Genomic DNA, 16,590 nt, shown 5'->3' on the forward strand with positions numbered 1-16,590 from the left:
AAAATATGGAGTTGTGGGGAGAGGCAGAGCATGGGAATTATTCCCATGAAAGTCCTAATAATTGTCCTAATTGTCCCTTTGAGCACTAGATAAGTATGACTAGTTTGGTCATCACATCCTTTATATTAATTTTTATGTCTCAAGTAAGTAGTGCTTTACTAGTTGTAAACATAGGAAGGATTTCCTAGTTTTAGGAAATAAAGAAAGATAATCCTTTTTTTTGCATGAAAATAGATTATTTATTGAAGAGATAACAGAAATGCAAAACTTCTCTGACTTTTTGCCTCTTTTGCTCTTGTGAATTCAGCATGATGTTGATTAAATTCAAAAGGATAGTTAACATGAGACTACTAACTCTACTTGGCTTTTGATTATAGGTATGTCCTTGGTTCAACATTGTCATAGAGAAATTTTACAAAGCGTTGCTGCTTTCATTTTGGAATGTTCCTTAGCTTCAGTGTGCTGGCTTTAGTTTGCTGCCTGGAGATCCTTCTGTGGGGAGATAAAAAGACAACTAAGTATGCACTTAAATATTTAAACTGATTGCAGGTATTGGCTGAGACTACCAGTATATTCTGTCTCCCTGACCACATTGTTTCTTTTAAGGATGGGGATATGATATAAATGAGGCCAAAGAGTGCCACAAAGATGATTCCTGGATGACTGTTGTTTGAGTTCTTAGGAAGGGAAATATATGAGGGTGAAGCTGCCGGTGGAGAGTGGGAGACCTCCCTGCAGAACCTGAAAATGCAGCCCACCCAGAAAAAATAGAGCTGAGAGATGAATTTTGGTACCATTGTTTGAACCCTGAATCAAACCACTGCAGAAGCTAGCCCCATCCGTGTTCAGTAACCTATGATTTTTGTAGTCCGTGTTGTTGCTTCAAGCAGTTTGGTTAGGCTTTTCTGTCACCTATAGCTGAAACAAATTTAGGATCATCTGGTTCAATTGACTTAAGGCAGAATTGGGGAGTTAAGTGATTGTTCTCATAGGTAGATATGTTAGAGTTGGAGGTAGAAAACTAACACTGAAGATAGTACTGTTTGTTGCTGTTGTTGCTGTTTTTCACATGGGCAGGCACCAGGAAATGAAACTGGGTCTCCAGCAAGGCAGGCGAGAACTCTGCCTGCTGAGCCACCATGGCCCCCCCTTTTTTTTTTTTAACCACACTCTAGTCATTGATTTGGCTGGGGAGATAGGGGATTTTGGAGGTTGAATCAAAACCAGTAACACACAACTTCTGGGGTTTTGAGTCAAGTGAAAGAGGTTGAATTTCCTCAGTTAGGCTCCTTCCTTACTAAGCAGGCTTGTCAAAATGGCACATCTAAAGGTTATAAGGATTCCTAAATTCCTTTACTTTCTCATGTATTGTCCCCACTTTCATCCTCATGATTAAATCTTTTCCTAACGACAAACATTGACTACAAATCCCATCGTTTCATTTAATTTTTTTCAGGAAGCAGGTAATCTTTCAAATGTTTTGTAGGTTCGGGGTTAAATAGACAGGAAGAATAGAAAATTTGGGTCAGGGTAGCCAGGAATGAGAGGCTCTAGCAGGGCACAAGGTGACAGTGCAGGATGAGGTCGGGCTTATACAGTGGAGATGCTGTCAAAGAAATAGTTGAAACATATTCAGGTAAGTGCGAGAGCCCTTGTTGGGGACAGTGGGACTGGCTATGATCAAGGCTGTCTCAGTGTTAGAACTTCTATGTTGACAACAGGCAACACTTCTGACTAGGAAGAGAGTGGAGAGATTGGAATGCAGTTGATTGAACAGCCAGGAAAAGTCTGTATTTTTGCCTTGGCAGAAAGTCCTACTACCCCTAATTCATTCCTCTGAAGAAGTGTAAAAAAGAGAATATTTGTATTCGTCCCTCTTACCGAAATAGCGTTAACTTTGCCATCAATGAGAGGATTTGAGCTTACTCCCATTGGTACATTCATTTGTTTTATTGTCTCTGAAATAAAGAAGGAACATCTTATCAGTTGAAAGAAAAAAAGAATAACTGGGATTTCATACCATTATACCTTTCCTTATGCCACTGGCCCTTCTAAATTTTCAGGTTACTAATTCTACATACCACTAAAACAGGACCAGAGATTCTTCAGCGTTTCAGCTATCGCATTTTTCACATCGGCTACCTGCAAAATATGGGAGGAGCATTTTCATAAACACACTTGAAGACCCCCACTTTGTTTGTACAGTGAGGAAAACAGTTGTTAGGTCCATCTGTGCATAGGTCATTTTCTTGTAATAGGAACATGTCTGTTGCTGGACATGGCTATGTGGAGAGGTAGATCTTACTCTACATCTCAGGCCCATAATTCCCTGGGACTTTCAAAGTCCTTTGAGTAGCTTTTGGTGTTTAAGGTGGTTTCTTAAACATTTTTTTGGTTCCTATATGTGCTGAGCCTGCTCTTGGCACAGGGGTACAGAGGTGCATGGGCAGGCAGCTCTCTGCCCTCAGGACAAACACCGAGTTCGTCAGTGTGGAGCATGGGTTGTTACCAAATGCTGTCTCCTTTGCATCATGTCCCAGGCCCTTCTTCATGTGGTGCTTTCTGAGCTCTATTTGCTTTCCCCTCTGCAGCATGCCCTACCCCCACAGGCCTTATGACTTCATGCCACCCACCCTGTGCGTTCCTGTTCCCTTTACCTGGGATACCCCTTTGGTTTGTATAGTAAATTACTACTTCTTCAGGGCTGAGTTCTGAGTATCATCTTTTCAGTGAATCCAGTATCTACCTTCCTGTGTGGATACTCTCTCCAGTCAGTTTTCTTCATCCTCTGAAGTATATGCTCAGTTCACAGCTATTTGTATGACCTTCTGTGGGTTGTTCTGTGAGGTTAGAAATTGTGCCTTCTCTTCCCTGCCCTGAGCATGGAGCCTGGCACATCATGGTAGCCTGATAAAGTTTAGATTAGGAAACCCTGGGCTTGTGTTGACTTCCAGAGTCTGCTGCTTAACTAATTCCACATTATCTCAGTGCTGACATGTGGGATCCTGGCAGTAACCCATACTCACCAGGTTGTTCATCTCTGGGTGCCTAGTGTCTGGCTCCCTACAATGTGTAGCTACCTGACTTTGAATGATTTGGCTCTTTATTTATATGCTTAACTGTCTCTGACCCCATCCCTCCCCCATATACTAGAAAGTCAGCTCCTAGAGTAGGGGACTTGTCACTACTTCATGCTGTCTTTACAGGGCCTGGCATATAGTGGGTGCTCACAAAACATTTGTTGTTGAATGAAGGAATGAATGTGCTCATGATCCAATGACTTGAAAATGGGGTTGGTTGGTGAACTCTTCATTAGTTTACCTCTCTATGCCTGGAGCCTGGCCGCTGGGCCCTGCCCTCACTCTCCCCATTCCCCTACTTCCCACTACAAGCTTTTCTGGTGACCCACGTACTTGCTCTGCAGGGCACAGGTTGGGAACCACTGATGAGCAAACTGAGGCCAGGGCCGGCTGGGTGTGCTTCTGAAAGCTCCCAGGTATGAGGAATGAGTCAAGATAAGAGTCTATATCGAAGATGGCGGCTTAACAATGTGCGCATTTTAGTTCGTCCTCCAGAACAACTACTAATAACCAGAAACTAATAACAGAAACAGTACCGGAGCCACGATAGTGACTGGACACACAGCGTACCCAAGTCTGGACCAGCTGGACCCGCTGCGAGTGCCCCCCAGAACCGTGAGTTCCCAAAGCTGCGGTGGCCAGCGCCCCTCCCCCACAGGTCACTTCCCAGAGGGGAAAGGAAAGGACTTTACCAGCAGCAGGGACTGGGCACAATCAAACACCAATTGTGGAACTAATTAACAAATTCTGACTACTAAAAATAGGCCCCCAGCTTAGGTGAACCTAATCAAAGCGGAGGTTGCTCATTTTTGCCCCGGCGCCAAGGGGGCAGGACTGACAGAAAAAGGGGGAAAAAAAAAGAAGGAAACAGAGGTTTTTGTGGCTGTGTATCTACAAAGGCTTGACTGCCTCTGGATACAGCAGCAGGACTTTTCAGGCTGCAACTGCCCCATGTATAGGCAGAAGTGAGCTCTTTTGGGGGCTTATCTGGAGCTTGTGCCTTCCCTACGGTAGGGGTGAAGCCCCACCCAGGTGGAATCCCTCCATCAAGGAATTCAGACACCAGGGTTTGGTAATTTGAAGCCATTAAAACCAGCCTACAACCTCTCCTCTGTCTCCACCACGCCCCCAGCAGGGAGAGTCTGCCAAAGTTAAAGGTACCGCATCACCTTATGCTGGTGGGACCAGCAGGTAGAAAAGTGCCACCTACAGGGCAGGATAAGAAAAACAGAGTCCAGAGACTTCACAGGAAAGTCAACCTGCTGGGTCTCACCCTCAGGGAAAACCGATGCAGGTGACTCTTTCCTTCTGATAAGAGGCCAGTTTGGTCTGGGAAAATCTGGCTGGGGCCTATAATATCTAAGTAGACCCTCCTAAGTGTGTGTGTGGGGAAGGCACCACACAAGCAAGGCAAGAAACAAGAAAACAAGAACTGAAAAATTCTCCTCTGTTAAACAAAACTTAAGCTAAAGGTCCAGATAAAGCTGAATGGAATGTCAAAGAACAGATAGACAACAAATTCATCCAGCAAGAAAATCCTAGATAAAAGAAGTGAAAGCAATCTCCAGAATAAACTAATTAAGGTAATTAAATGCCTAGATACCAGCAAAAAATAATAAATCACACCAGGAAAATTGAAGATATGGCCCAATCAAAGGAACAAACCAACAATTCAAATGACATACAGGAGCTGAAACAATTAATTCAGAATGTACAAACAGACATGGAAAACCTCATCAAAAACCAAATCAATGAATTTAGTGAGGATATAAAGAAGGCAAGGAATGAACAAAACGAAGAAACTGAAAGTCTGAAAAAACAAATCACAGAACGTATGGGAATGAAAGACACAGTGGAAGAGATGAAAAAAACAATGGAAACTTATAATAGTAGATTTCAAGAGACAGAACATAGAATTTCTGAACTGGAGGACAGAACATCTGAAATCTGACAAGAAACAGAAACTATAGGAAAAAAATGGAAAAATATGAGCAGGGACTCAGGCAATATGAAGCGCACGAATATACGTGTTGTGGGTGTCCCAGAAGGAGAAGAGAAGGGAAAAGGAGGAGAAAAACTAATGGAAGAAATTATCACTGAAAATTTCCCAACTCTTATGAAAGACTTAAAATTGCAGATCCAAGAAGTGCAGCATACCCCAAAGAGAATAGATCCAAATAGACATACTCCAAGACATTTACCAATCAGAATGTCAGAGGTCAAAGAGAAAGAGAGAATCTTGAAAGCAGCAAGAGAAAAGCAATCCATCACGTACAAGGGAAGCCCAATAAGGCTATGCACAGATCTCTCAGCAGAAACCACGGAGGCGAGAAGACAGTGGGATGATATATTTAAATTATTAAAAGAGAAAAACTGCCAACCAAGAATTCTATATCCAGCAAAACTGTCCTTCAAAAATGAGGGAGAAATTAAAACATTTTCAGACAAAAAATCCCTGAGAGAATTTGTGACCAAGAGACCAGCTCTGCAAGAAATACTAAAGGGAACACTAGAGACAGATATGAAGACAGAAGAGAGAGGTGTGCAGATCAGTGTAGAAAGGAAGACTATGAGTAAAGGTAAAAAGAAGGAAAATTAGATATGACATCTAAAATCCAGAAGGCAAAATAGTAGAAGAAAGTACTACCCATGCAGTAATAACACTGAATGTTAATGGATTAAACTCTCCAACCAAAAGACATAGTCTGGCAGAATGCATTAAAAAACAGGACCCATCTATATGCTGTCTCTACTCAAAGGACACGAGGCCAAGGACACAAACGGACATTTACACACCAATGTTTATAGCAGCATTATTAACAATTACCAAGAGATGGAAACAGCCAAAATATCCATCAACAGAGAGTTGGCTAAACAAACTGTGACATTTACATAAGATGGAATATTATGCAGCTGTAAGACAGAATAAAGTTATGAAGTATGTAACAACACGAATGGGCCTTAAGGACATTATGCTGAGTGTGATTAGCCAGAAACAAAAGGACAAATACTGTAATGGTCTCACTGATATGAACTGACATTAGTGAATAAACTTGGAATATTTCCTTGGTAACAGAGACCATCAGGAGATAGAAATAGGGTAAGATATTGGGTAATTGGAGCTGAAGGGATACAGATTATGCAACAGGACTGAATATAAAAACTCAGAAATGGACAGCACAATATTACCTAACTGTAATACAATTATGTTAAAACACTGAATGAATATGAGAAGGATAGAGGGAGGAAGGCTGGGACATAAATGAAATCACAAAGAAAGATCGATGATAAAGATTGAGATGGTATAATCTAGGAATGCCTAGAGTGTATAATGATAGTGACTAAATGTACAAATTTAAAAAATGTTTTTGCATGAGGAAGAACAAAAGAATGTCATCACTGCAGGCTGCTGAAAATAGATGGTAATTAATATTTTAAAATTTCAACTAATGTGTGAGACTAAAGCAAAAAATGTTTATTTGGTACAAATCTATACTTTGACTAGTGCATCTCCTAATATAACTTATGTAGATAGTTGATTGAACACCTTAAGTACATGGAACTTTGTATAGGACATGAGATTTTGTTGGTTTGTCCAGGTGATGCCCCCGATGAATCCCAGAGTGATTTGATCAGTGAGTGGAAAAGTATTTGCAAAGTCCCCTTCAGGGAATGGTGAGAATGGGGAGAAAACTCAACTTCCCCAAGTTGAATTCTTGATATTCTCACAAGTAGTGTGGACAACCAAAACTATAGGCTGAGCCCCCAGTCTTGGGGTTTGTTCATATGAAACTTAACCCCACAGGGTTAACTTAACCCCACATAGGTCAAGCCTACTTAAAATTAAGCCTAAGAGTCACCCCCAAGAGAACCTCTTTTGTTGCTCAGATGTGGCCTCTCTCTCCAGCCAACACAGCAAACAGACTTACCACCCTCCCCCTGTCCATGTGGGACATGACTACCAGGGGTGTGGATCTTCCTGGCAACGTGGGACAGAAATCCCAGAGTGAGCTGAGATTCAGCATCAAGGGATTGAGAAAAACTCTAGAATGAGCTGAGACCCAGCATCAAGGGATTGAGAAAACCTTCTCGACCAAAAGGGGGGAGAGTGAAATGAGGCAAAATGTCAGTGGCTGAGAGATTCCAAACAGAGTTGAGAGGTTATCCTGGAGGTTATTCTTATGCATTAAGTACATATCACCTTGTTATCCAAGATGTAATGGAGAGGCTAGAGGGAACTGCCTGAAAATGTGGAGCTGTGTTCCAGTAGCCATGTTTCTTGATGATGATTGTATAATGATATAGCTTTCCCAATGTGACTGTGTGATTGTGAAAACCTTGTGTCTGATGCTCCTTTTATCTACCTCATCAGCAGATGAGAGGAATATATGGAATAAAAATAAATAGAGGGAACAAATGTTAAAATAGATTTAGTTTGAAATGCTAGTGATCAATGAAAGGGATCAGTGAGGGGTATGGCCTGTAGAATTTTTTTTTTCTGTTTGTTATATTTTTCTGTTGTCTTTTTATTTCTTTTTCTGAATTGATGCTAATATTCTGGGAAATGATCATGATGATGAATATGCAACTATATGATGATATTGTGAATTGCTGAGTGTATGTGTTGGGAATGTTTGCTTCTTGTATTTTTTTTCAATTAATAAAAAATTAAAAAAAAAAAGAGTCTGTATCATCTTTTCTTTCTGCCTGCAGATCCCAAGGGTTGCTGGTACATCACAATCACCCATGACACTTGAAAAATATGGATTCCAGGCCTTCCTATAGGTCAAGGCTGAATGTGGATCAACAGGAGTGGGTTGGGCAGCTGTGTTTTAAGGGCTCTGCAGAGACAGCCATGGTTTGGAGCCAGCAGTCCTACTTGTCATTGTGTCTTTGTGACCTTTTCCTTTCTCAAAGTGCCTGTGTCACTAAGAGTCTGGCATGAAAATAATTTTTCACATATTGTAAATAAAATTTGAAAAGTGAATCAACTTACAGGCTCAAGAAGTGTCACTTTGTGGGTAGGCCTGTTCAGGAAACAAAATACAAGGAAAAATTAGTTTCATATAAAAAATACCACCCAATTCTAAGGTAAAGTGTTAGCTGAGTAACTTCATAAAGAAAGTCATTTGTAAATTGGAAAATACAGTGCAGAAGCACCAAATTTGGGGTGTATTAGAGCATATGAGTTTAAAACTCTATGCTATAATTACCCAAGTATTTTCCAAGGGCCTTTTGACTTATCCTTCTCATGTGATTTGTATCAAGTTCCTGCTATTGTCTCTCAAAATGACAGCTGTTAGGATGATTATGTAGTAATAGCAGTACCTTGAAAGTGTCAAGTGTGTGTTCATTTTGCCTTCTGTAATCTTGGCCTCACATAAGACGACAAAAGCCTGAATTAATACAAAATTAATATGAGTTAAAAAAAAATGACCACGGCCTGGCTACTCAATAAACATGTTACATCTTGAGATGACCAACAGGGTTCCAAGTCAGCACAAGAACAGAGACCACCTGGCCTCACCCTTGCTCTTTTTCGATCCTCTCCTTGCGCTAGACCCCCAGCCTGGCAGGTCTTCCTTGTGCTATGGACACTCAGACACATGGGCATCAGGACCTTAGTGGCAGTAACCTTCCCGCCCACCCCAGAACTCTCTCTTCTTTCCTCCTAAACCCTGCTCCTTTCAATACCTCCTCAAAGGTCAGTTTGATTTCTTTTCCTCCAGCACTTACCGTTTCTCCATTGGCAATCTGCTCACCATCCTTTTCCACAGTAAAGGAGTATGCGACTTGGATTATTTTTCCTGGTTTGTGTGAGTAGGATATTGTGGTAATGGTTACAGCCAGGGCATTTTTCTGTTGTAAAGAAAATAGCCATTTAGAGTGGGGGGGGGGGAGGAGGACTTCAGAATATTGTGTTATGAGACATTCATGCATCATTCATTTTATTTCTTCAAATACTTTTTGGATGCTCTAATATGAGCTAGGCACCCAGCTGGGTGCTGACAAGGCAGATGTGACTACAGCAGACAAGGTCAAACTCCAAACATTGTGCTTTATCTTAGTTCCTTTCTTGGAATGACTGTGGGGTATAAAACAGATACAATTTTACTTCTCTAGTCTACCTCATATTTTCTGATATCTGTTTCTTTCTCTGCCCTTGTGGCAGGACAGTTCTGCATTTGATAATTTTGGGAGGCTTTGGGCACATCTTAAACAGTCAATTAATGTTACTTTTATTGGCAGTAGATTTATTATTACTCTTCTACTGTTCCTTCTATCCACTTTTAGGGCCAGGAGCAAATGAATATGTAATAAATGTAATTTCACATGTAAATAAACCCATTCATTTCTAGTGCTGTTATTGTGGGCATTTTATTTCTCTTACGTTGCTTATTTATTAAGAATATCTACATCCTGGTATTGTTATGATATGTTATGATAAAGTGAAGTTAATTACGTAAATTACTAGCTGAGTACATGATCCAGAAATGGCACTCAGTAAACATTACTCTCTCTTTGCCCCTGATCCCTGCTTTTCGTGAAGGGATCCAGGATCACTTACATAGTAATTGCGGAAAAATACATGTGTCCCACAGCTTTTCCCCATTCTTATCTTTGGGAGAACTTCCCAGACACCCACGGGCACGTTCACATTCTCACTCTTAGAGGCTGGCAGACTTGGCTTAAGCAAGAGGAAGGGGGTGTCAGGAGCCACGGGTGGTCCTTACCGTCTTAACTCTCAGCCTGGCACAGTGAGCGACAATTTCTCTGAGCAGAGTGTGGGCCAGAGTCAGGGAAACGTTGGCATTTTTAGGATCTGGAGCCAGGCGACTTCCAGGCACAGGACTTGATTTTCCTTTAAAGTTCACATCGGCCTAGAGAGAGAAAAACAGAAAAATCCCTGTCATCAGGCGTGACTAACACCAATTTTGACAGGAGGCCCAGCTGTGGTGCCGAAGCGTGAGGTGGGCAGGTGCATGAGCTGCAGAGGGGTGAGTGCGGTGACTTCATTCAGAGGCTGAGCCTCCCGCTGGTGCCTGGGGACTGGCAGCGGTGCAGGGGCAGCGGTGGTGGAGGAGCGCGAGCCCCTCCTAGGGGAGGAGTTAGGGCTCGGCTTCATGGATTGTGGCCTGGATGGAGTTGAATTAGTTTGCACCCAGACCTCTGATTTTCCAAGACAAGCCCAAATCCTTATATTGCAGTGAATCCTACTTTTTACAAGTATTGCTGCCAGAAATGCAGGTGTGTGCGCATGCCGGTACGTAAGTTCCATTCCTTCCCTTCCCTTTTGCTGTTCTCCCAGCCTGAACGCCCTCCTTTTCCTTTCTGTACAACTTACATTTAAAGTCTCATCTTTTCTTGAGATTCTGATCTCCATTAATTCATTTTCTTTTTATGTGCATTTCTACTCGGCTTATAAAATGAGGAACTCATACATAGAAAACTTGAAAAGTTTAGAGAAGTATAAAGAAAGGAGAAGATTATTCCCGTTGGAGTGGTGTTCATATTTCTGCATGTCTTTATTTACATACCTCACGTAGCTTTTATTTTCCTCCTTAAAAATTGGCATTACTTTCATAAGCATTTCTGCATACCATTAAAAAATTTGTAAACATTTCTGATGGTCTCATACTTTGCTTAATTATTCTCTTTCTGTTGGTTGCCAGTTTTTTTCTCCTTTTCCCATTATTAGTACCTGTATGTCTTTGTGCTTAAATATATCTGTACTTAGAATGCTTGTTTCAGATGGATTCCCAGAAGTGAACCTAACTGTGTCAAAAATGTTGCCTTTGTTCAGTACTTCTCAAGTCTAGGTTTCGCCTTCCCTGAGTGGTTGAGAGTACGCAGGTAGGGAAGAGTCAACACTTCTTTTCTTAAGGATCACCCATTGAGTACCTAAACCAGTGCTGGCATATCCTATCGGCTCAGGAGATAGTTGTTAACCTTTCAGGGCATTGCTACATTGGTCTGGAAATGGAAGAGAAAACATGACCGACCCTGCATCATGGGGGAAACCTGGGGGATTTAACCTATGTTAAAGGTCTGGGATCCCAGAAGGGAAGGCTGGGTTGTCATGCCATTTGAATATATTTCATGACCCTCCAGGATACCTCCAGCCTTTGAACAGAACCATATACAGAAAAATGTCACTTACACAGTACATGATTGAAAGACCACCTGGGGATATCTTGGCGCTTTTAACTTGGTACTTGAACAGGCCAGTAGCTGCAGGCAAGAAGAAAGAGACAGCATGTAGTGACCACTGACGCCACTTACAGCTGCTATGCCCTAGACTTCTGGTCCCAGGCCAGAGAGCTGTATCCTTGCTGGCTTCTCCTCAGACGTCTGGGAGCAGGTTGCAGGGGGAAGCTGACACCAGTACTCAGCCCTGTCTGTGATACACTAGCCCCCCAGGGGAGAGGGAAAGGCTTGCTGGTCTGACTACACTGGGACTTGGGAAATGTCACTGATTTTCCTGCTTTGGTGTCTTGACAGCTGCTTTCCCACCAGATCCTGTCATCACCAACTCTCTGAATAAATGAGGACATTTGAGGGATTTTCTGTTTCTCAGCCTCTCTGGGATAAGGGGCTAGGACTGATCCTCACTGCACATCCATAAACTTGACTACTGTCTGGTGTTGAGACTCCTAAGGGGCTTTGTGTTCTGTTCTGTTCCTGGAAATAAAGTGATTCAGAAAAGCAGGTAAGTCGTGACATTTTCTGCCCTACAGGATGTAAGGAATTTGGATAATGAGTTTCATACTGATGCGTCTCACAGCATCATCCTCTCCCTGTCACCCTATGTGATCCCATAAGGAGCCTCAGCCATCTCTCCCCATCGTGCGACTGCCCCAGAGGTTGATATTTGTACTCACAGTTTCTGCATTTATTGAAATCACTAAATCAATGTCAGTCGTTTTGCTTCTTCACTCTGTGAAAACACCATTGATTAACTTGCTGAGAAGCACAAACAGCCTGATTGCCTTTCACCTTACTTCTTTCCTCCCCTGTCTGGTCCGTCCCCTATTTCTTGCTGCTTTTGGTAGAATGCATACTCCCCCCCCCCCTCCTCCCACCTTAGGCATTGTTGATGATCTGCTGGTCTTTGGCTAAGGGACACTGGCCCCTGAGTTTTGGACTGCTTAGCCTTATGTCTCATTGCTGATCTCTCCCTGCATCAAAGCATATCTGAGGGAAGACTCCTCTTTGTCCTTCCCCCTCCATGATTAGACCTCTAGCGACTCCCCCTTCCCCCACTTACAGCTGTTTTCACTCTGCTGTCAGCAGTATAGACACCAACTATCCAAGGCAGAGCAAAGGGATAGTAAAGGCAAAGTGATCGACCTGAAAAGAGATATGTGGAAACCGTGTGATTCTTTGCATTTCTAGATTTTGCCCAAACATTGATAAAACCCACCCATTAATAGCACAGCTGCAACGATTTCCTGCTGCTTTATAGCAAACACCAGAGCCCTCTCACCTTCTGCTTCAGTCATTAAGACAGATGCAACATTATCTGCAAAGCTACCTATGCACATTATGTCTGACCCTGTAACCTCGTTCTAGAATTCACCTTCAGATTCCCGTGCATACGGTGAAAACACTTTCATGACCTTATTTACTGAGTCAGCATATAGTTAAAGAATTGAAAAAGCACGTCATTTATAAATCCGTTAGATAAATTATAGTCGTCTTCATTCTAGAGTATAGTACCAATAAAATGAACTCTCTTTATAACTGACACAAAACATCCCACAACTATTTTTTTTTTAGGTGAAACAACGTAAAAGGTTATAGGGATGTGCACTGTGTTGTTACATACACACACACACACATATATATATTTACTTGCAATTGCAAATATATCTTTGAAGAAACTGATCTATGGTTGCCTCTAGGAAAATATGAGCTACTGGCATAGGGAAGAACTTTTCACTGATACCCTTTAGAATTTTGAATTTGATCCAGTGAATGTATTGTTAACCAAAAAAAGAATTAAATACAAAAAGTAATTTATTCACGGAAGAACATGGAAGAGGAAGGCTATCTCAACCAGTGGTCATTCCTAAGCAGAGACCCCTCACTGATTGAAGCTCACTCTGAGGTGCTACCAAGGAACATTCTCACATATACCAGTTGATTTGGTTAAATGCAAAAAATAAAAAATGCTGACTTCGCGTAATTACGAAAGCGCACGTCATTGCTTGATACTTGCTCTGGACTTGGGGGTACGCATTGTGTCCGTTTGCCAATGCCAATATTCAGCTACTTCCCCTTGCACTTGAAATCCCACTATGCTGATTACGTCCCAGTAAGCTGGAGAGCATATGCAGGTGAAAACAGGCCTCCTCTAAGTTATACTTAGGCCTTAGCATTTTGGCAACACCTCATGTATCTTCCAGGCTATTCTAAGGAGAAAGTTCTTTCCAGTAAATGTCCTTAATTGCTAACACCCTTTACATGAATTTAATGTTTTAGATCAAGCTAATGAGATTATCCTCTTTCTCTTTGAATGTTCTTTCTGAACATTGCGTCAATGTGGTGGTGTGTTTATTGCATAAATATTGGCTCTGTCCTTCAAAATAATGATGTTTAAAGTGGGCTCCATTATTATGCATTTCATTTCCTTCCCTTCCCCCCATGTGACCACAGCCTTTCCTTTTACATCAAGGTCAATCAGTGCCTACATATGCCAAGTTCATTGCAAGTGTTTCATAGACACTGTGGAACAGTGAGAAAAGTGTCCCAACTAGACTATGATTTTAAGTTTCTCCGTGTCCTTCCTAGATTTTCACAGACTTGCTCAAGACAGACAATCAGTAAACATTTCAAGGTGACACAAATACAAAAATTAGTTTGCTAACCAGGCAAGAGAATTCTTCTTTTGTTTGGGAGGCCACGCAGTTTGTAATGAGATGCCTTACAGTTCACTTTTACGTCCACACCCACAGCCTAAGAATAACCCACCCATTCCCAAGCTGTTTATTAATGTGGATATTCTGACAAAGCTCCTCCTGACATTGCTTACTGTAGTTCACAAGCATTGGCTCCAGAGCCATACTGCCTGTTCAGACCCTGTTGCTGCCATTTTTTAGCTATGTGAATTTGAAAACCATTATGTGACTGGTTTTGCCCAAATTTCCTGGTCTAAAATAGGACTGCTTTCCTGATAATGTTTTAGAACTTAGAGTCCATAGGCGTAGCAGGTGCCAGGCATTGAGCAGTGCTTTGATGTGTAGCCATTAGTTTGTGTTTTTGGTCTAAAAGCCGTCTTCTCTCAGTGCAGTTGCCCTGCACCATTGATGCCTTTTGTTGCTTCGTCCCCTATTGACATGTCCCTCTCTCCATTAGTTAAACTCAGGAATATAGGACAGAATGAAGTCCTTCCTTTTGTGCCCAGTGCAGTATCTGACCCAAAATGGTGTGAACTACTTGTTAGGTGGCTGATGAATGAATGAATGATAAATGTATTCATGCATGTTTAAATGAAGCTCCCTGATGACATGAAGCATTTTAGTCGTCTTTTATCTCCTCAACTGCCTAGACTGTGCTTTTGTGTGCAAGCAGGCTATTTTCTTGAAACTCCCAATTATCTGAATGTACTTTTCTCTGCAAGTCTAGCATAGATGTCACAATAAGATATATTCTCTGTGGATGTTTCTCTTGTCATTGTCCATATAAATTTGTGGATACTTCACATGAAATCTGGGTTTCTGGCTTTGCATACCCAATTGGAATATGGGTCTGTGGGGTTATGCTCCTGCCTGGCACCTCTCGCTGGAGGTCAATGGCAGGTTTCCTGAGTGCCCAGTTGTCCAAACATTTCCCATCTTGATGTACTTAATGTTGTTAATGCCTGGGAGTGAAATTTCTGCCGTATCCAGTCAGAATTGGTTAAACTTAAAGAAACTGGCTTACCCTTTTGCCACCTAGGGAATGGTATTCTTGTGGGCAAGGATCCCGTCATCCTTTGTGGTCAACTTCAGGTCCTCCACATCACTTTTGAACTGCTAATCTGGAAAGTGATAACATCGAGTTTAGGTCTGGCTCAAGAAATCAAACTGGGCAGAAGAGAAATGCATTTACAAGCCAGTTACCAACTTGCCAACCTACCATCCATCCCCACCTTTCCTCTGTCCCCACCCAATCCCTTAAACTCAAGAAATCTTGGTCATGTTTCACACTGAAAGGTCACAGTTTCAGCGCAGAGTGATTACATTTCTTCATGAAAACATGGTTTCCCTTTAAATAGGAATGTTGCATCTGTAACTGCTGTTTCTTCTTATGCTACAAGCCTTTAGGGTCAAGGAAGCACTTACGTGTCCAGGAGATCCCCCACAACACCATTTGCCAGCAGACCCTTGATTGCATCGTTGACACCTGATGGCATGACACCATTCAGTACGCCCTCGTGGCTCCGCTCAGGATTCCTGGGACAGCACCATCAGCACGCCCTGGTGGCACCGCTCAGCACGCCCCGGGTGGCACCGCTCAGCACGCCCTGCGGGGCACCGCTCAGCACGCCCTGGGTGGCACTGCTCAGCACGCCCTGGGTGGCACCACTCAGCACGCCCCGGGTGGCACCGCTCAGCACGCCCTGCGGGGCACCGCTCAGCACACCCCGGGTGGCACCGCTCAGCACGCCCTGCGGGGCACCGCTCAGCACACCCTGGGTGGCACCGCTCAGCACGCCCCGGTGGCACCGCTCAGCACGCCCTGCGGGGCACCGCTCAGCACTCCTGGGACAGCACTGTTCAGCATGCCCTGGGTGTCACTGCTCACACGCCCTCGACACTGTTCGTACTCCCTGAGCGACACCGTTCAGTACACCCTCGGTGACACCACTTAGCATGCCCTTGGTGGCACCATTCAGCATGCCCTGGGCGGAGTCTTTGAGCTTGTCAGCTTTGCCTGCCACTCCTCCCAAGACGTTGGAGAGACCAATGGTGCCGAGAAGTCCTTTCAGAGGATTCTTTGCACCACCAGTTGGGTTGCTGCCCTGGGCTTCTTGGCCAAGGGATAGCAGGCCGTTGAGAGGTTTAGTGACTTTTGAGATAGGTGAGTGACTTGGAGGCTTGTTGCTGCTCCCTTTGTTCAAGATACCTCCAAGGCCGACGTCTCCAACTACACCGAGAGGTAAAGTATCACTTAACATAGACAGCAGGCCACTGGAATCAGTCACTGTACTTAACACGGTCCCAACCAAGCCAGCCAGGTTAAACTCCTCACAGGATAGCATCTTCTCAATATGCATGGGCAGGGTGTTGTTCAGATCTGAAAAGGGTCAGGAGAGACCATTCCTTTGAATTGAGGGACCAAAAGGAACTTTATATCATGTGTCCTGGATATAGCAATCCCTGCTATCTGCCCTCCCCCAAAGCAGCCTGTGACACAGAGTGATATCCATGTCCCTGTTAAGAATTAACCCTTATTAACATCTACATTGTGGAAAGCCTGACGTTAAGTGCTTTACTTTTGGAGTGATTTGGAAGTGGCAGGTAAA

The 16,590-nt window shown here is 43.0% G+C and overlaps 1 long non-coding RNA gene across 1 annotated transcript; it reads right to left on the minus strand.

Annotated features, from left to right (window-relative positions):
- Positions 1–229: 229 nt before the first annotated feature.
- On the minus strand, positions 230–10,112 carry LOC143683639 (uncharacterized). The gene is made up of 7 exons (XR_013175569.1): positions 9,815–10,112; positions 8,817–8,939; positions 8,409–8,476; positions 8,077–8,107; positions 2,082–2,142; positions 1,882–1,958; positions 230–492 (listed from the first exon to the last, which is right to left on the minus strand). It is a non-coding gene; the product is annotated as an uncharacterized LOC143683639 (long non-coding RNA).
- Positions 10,113–16,590: the final 6,478 nt, after the last annotated feature.

This window comes from Tamandua tetradactyla, chromosome 1 (assembly GCF_023851605.1).
Source record: "Tamandua tetradactyla isolate mTamTet1 chromosome 1, mTamTet1.pri, whole genome shotgun sequence".
NCBI lineage: Eukaryota > Metazoa > Chordata > Mammalia > Pilosa > Myrmecophagidae > Tamandua > Tamandua tetradactyla.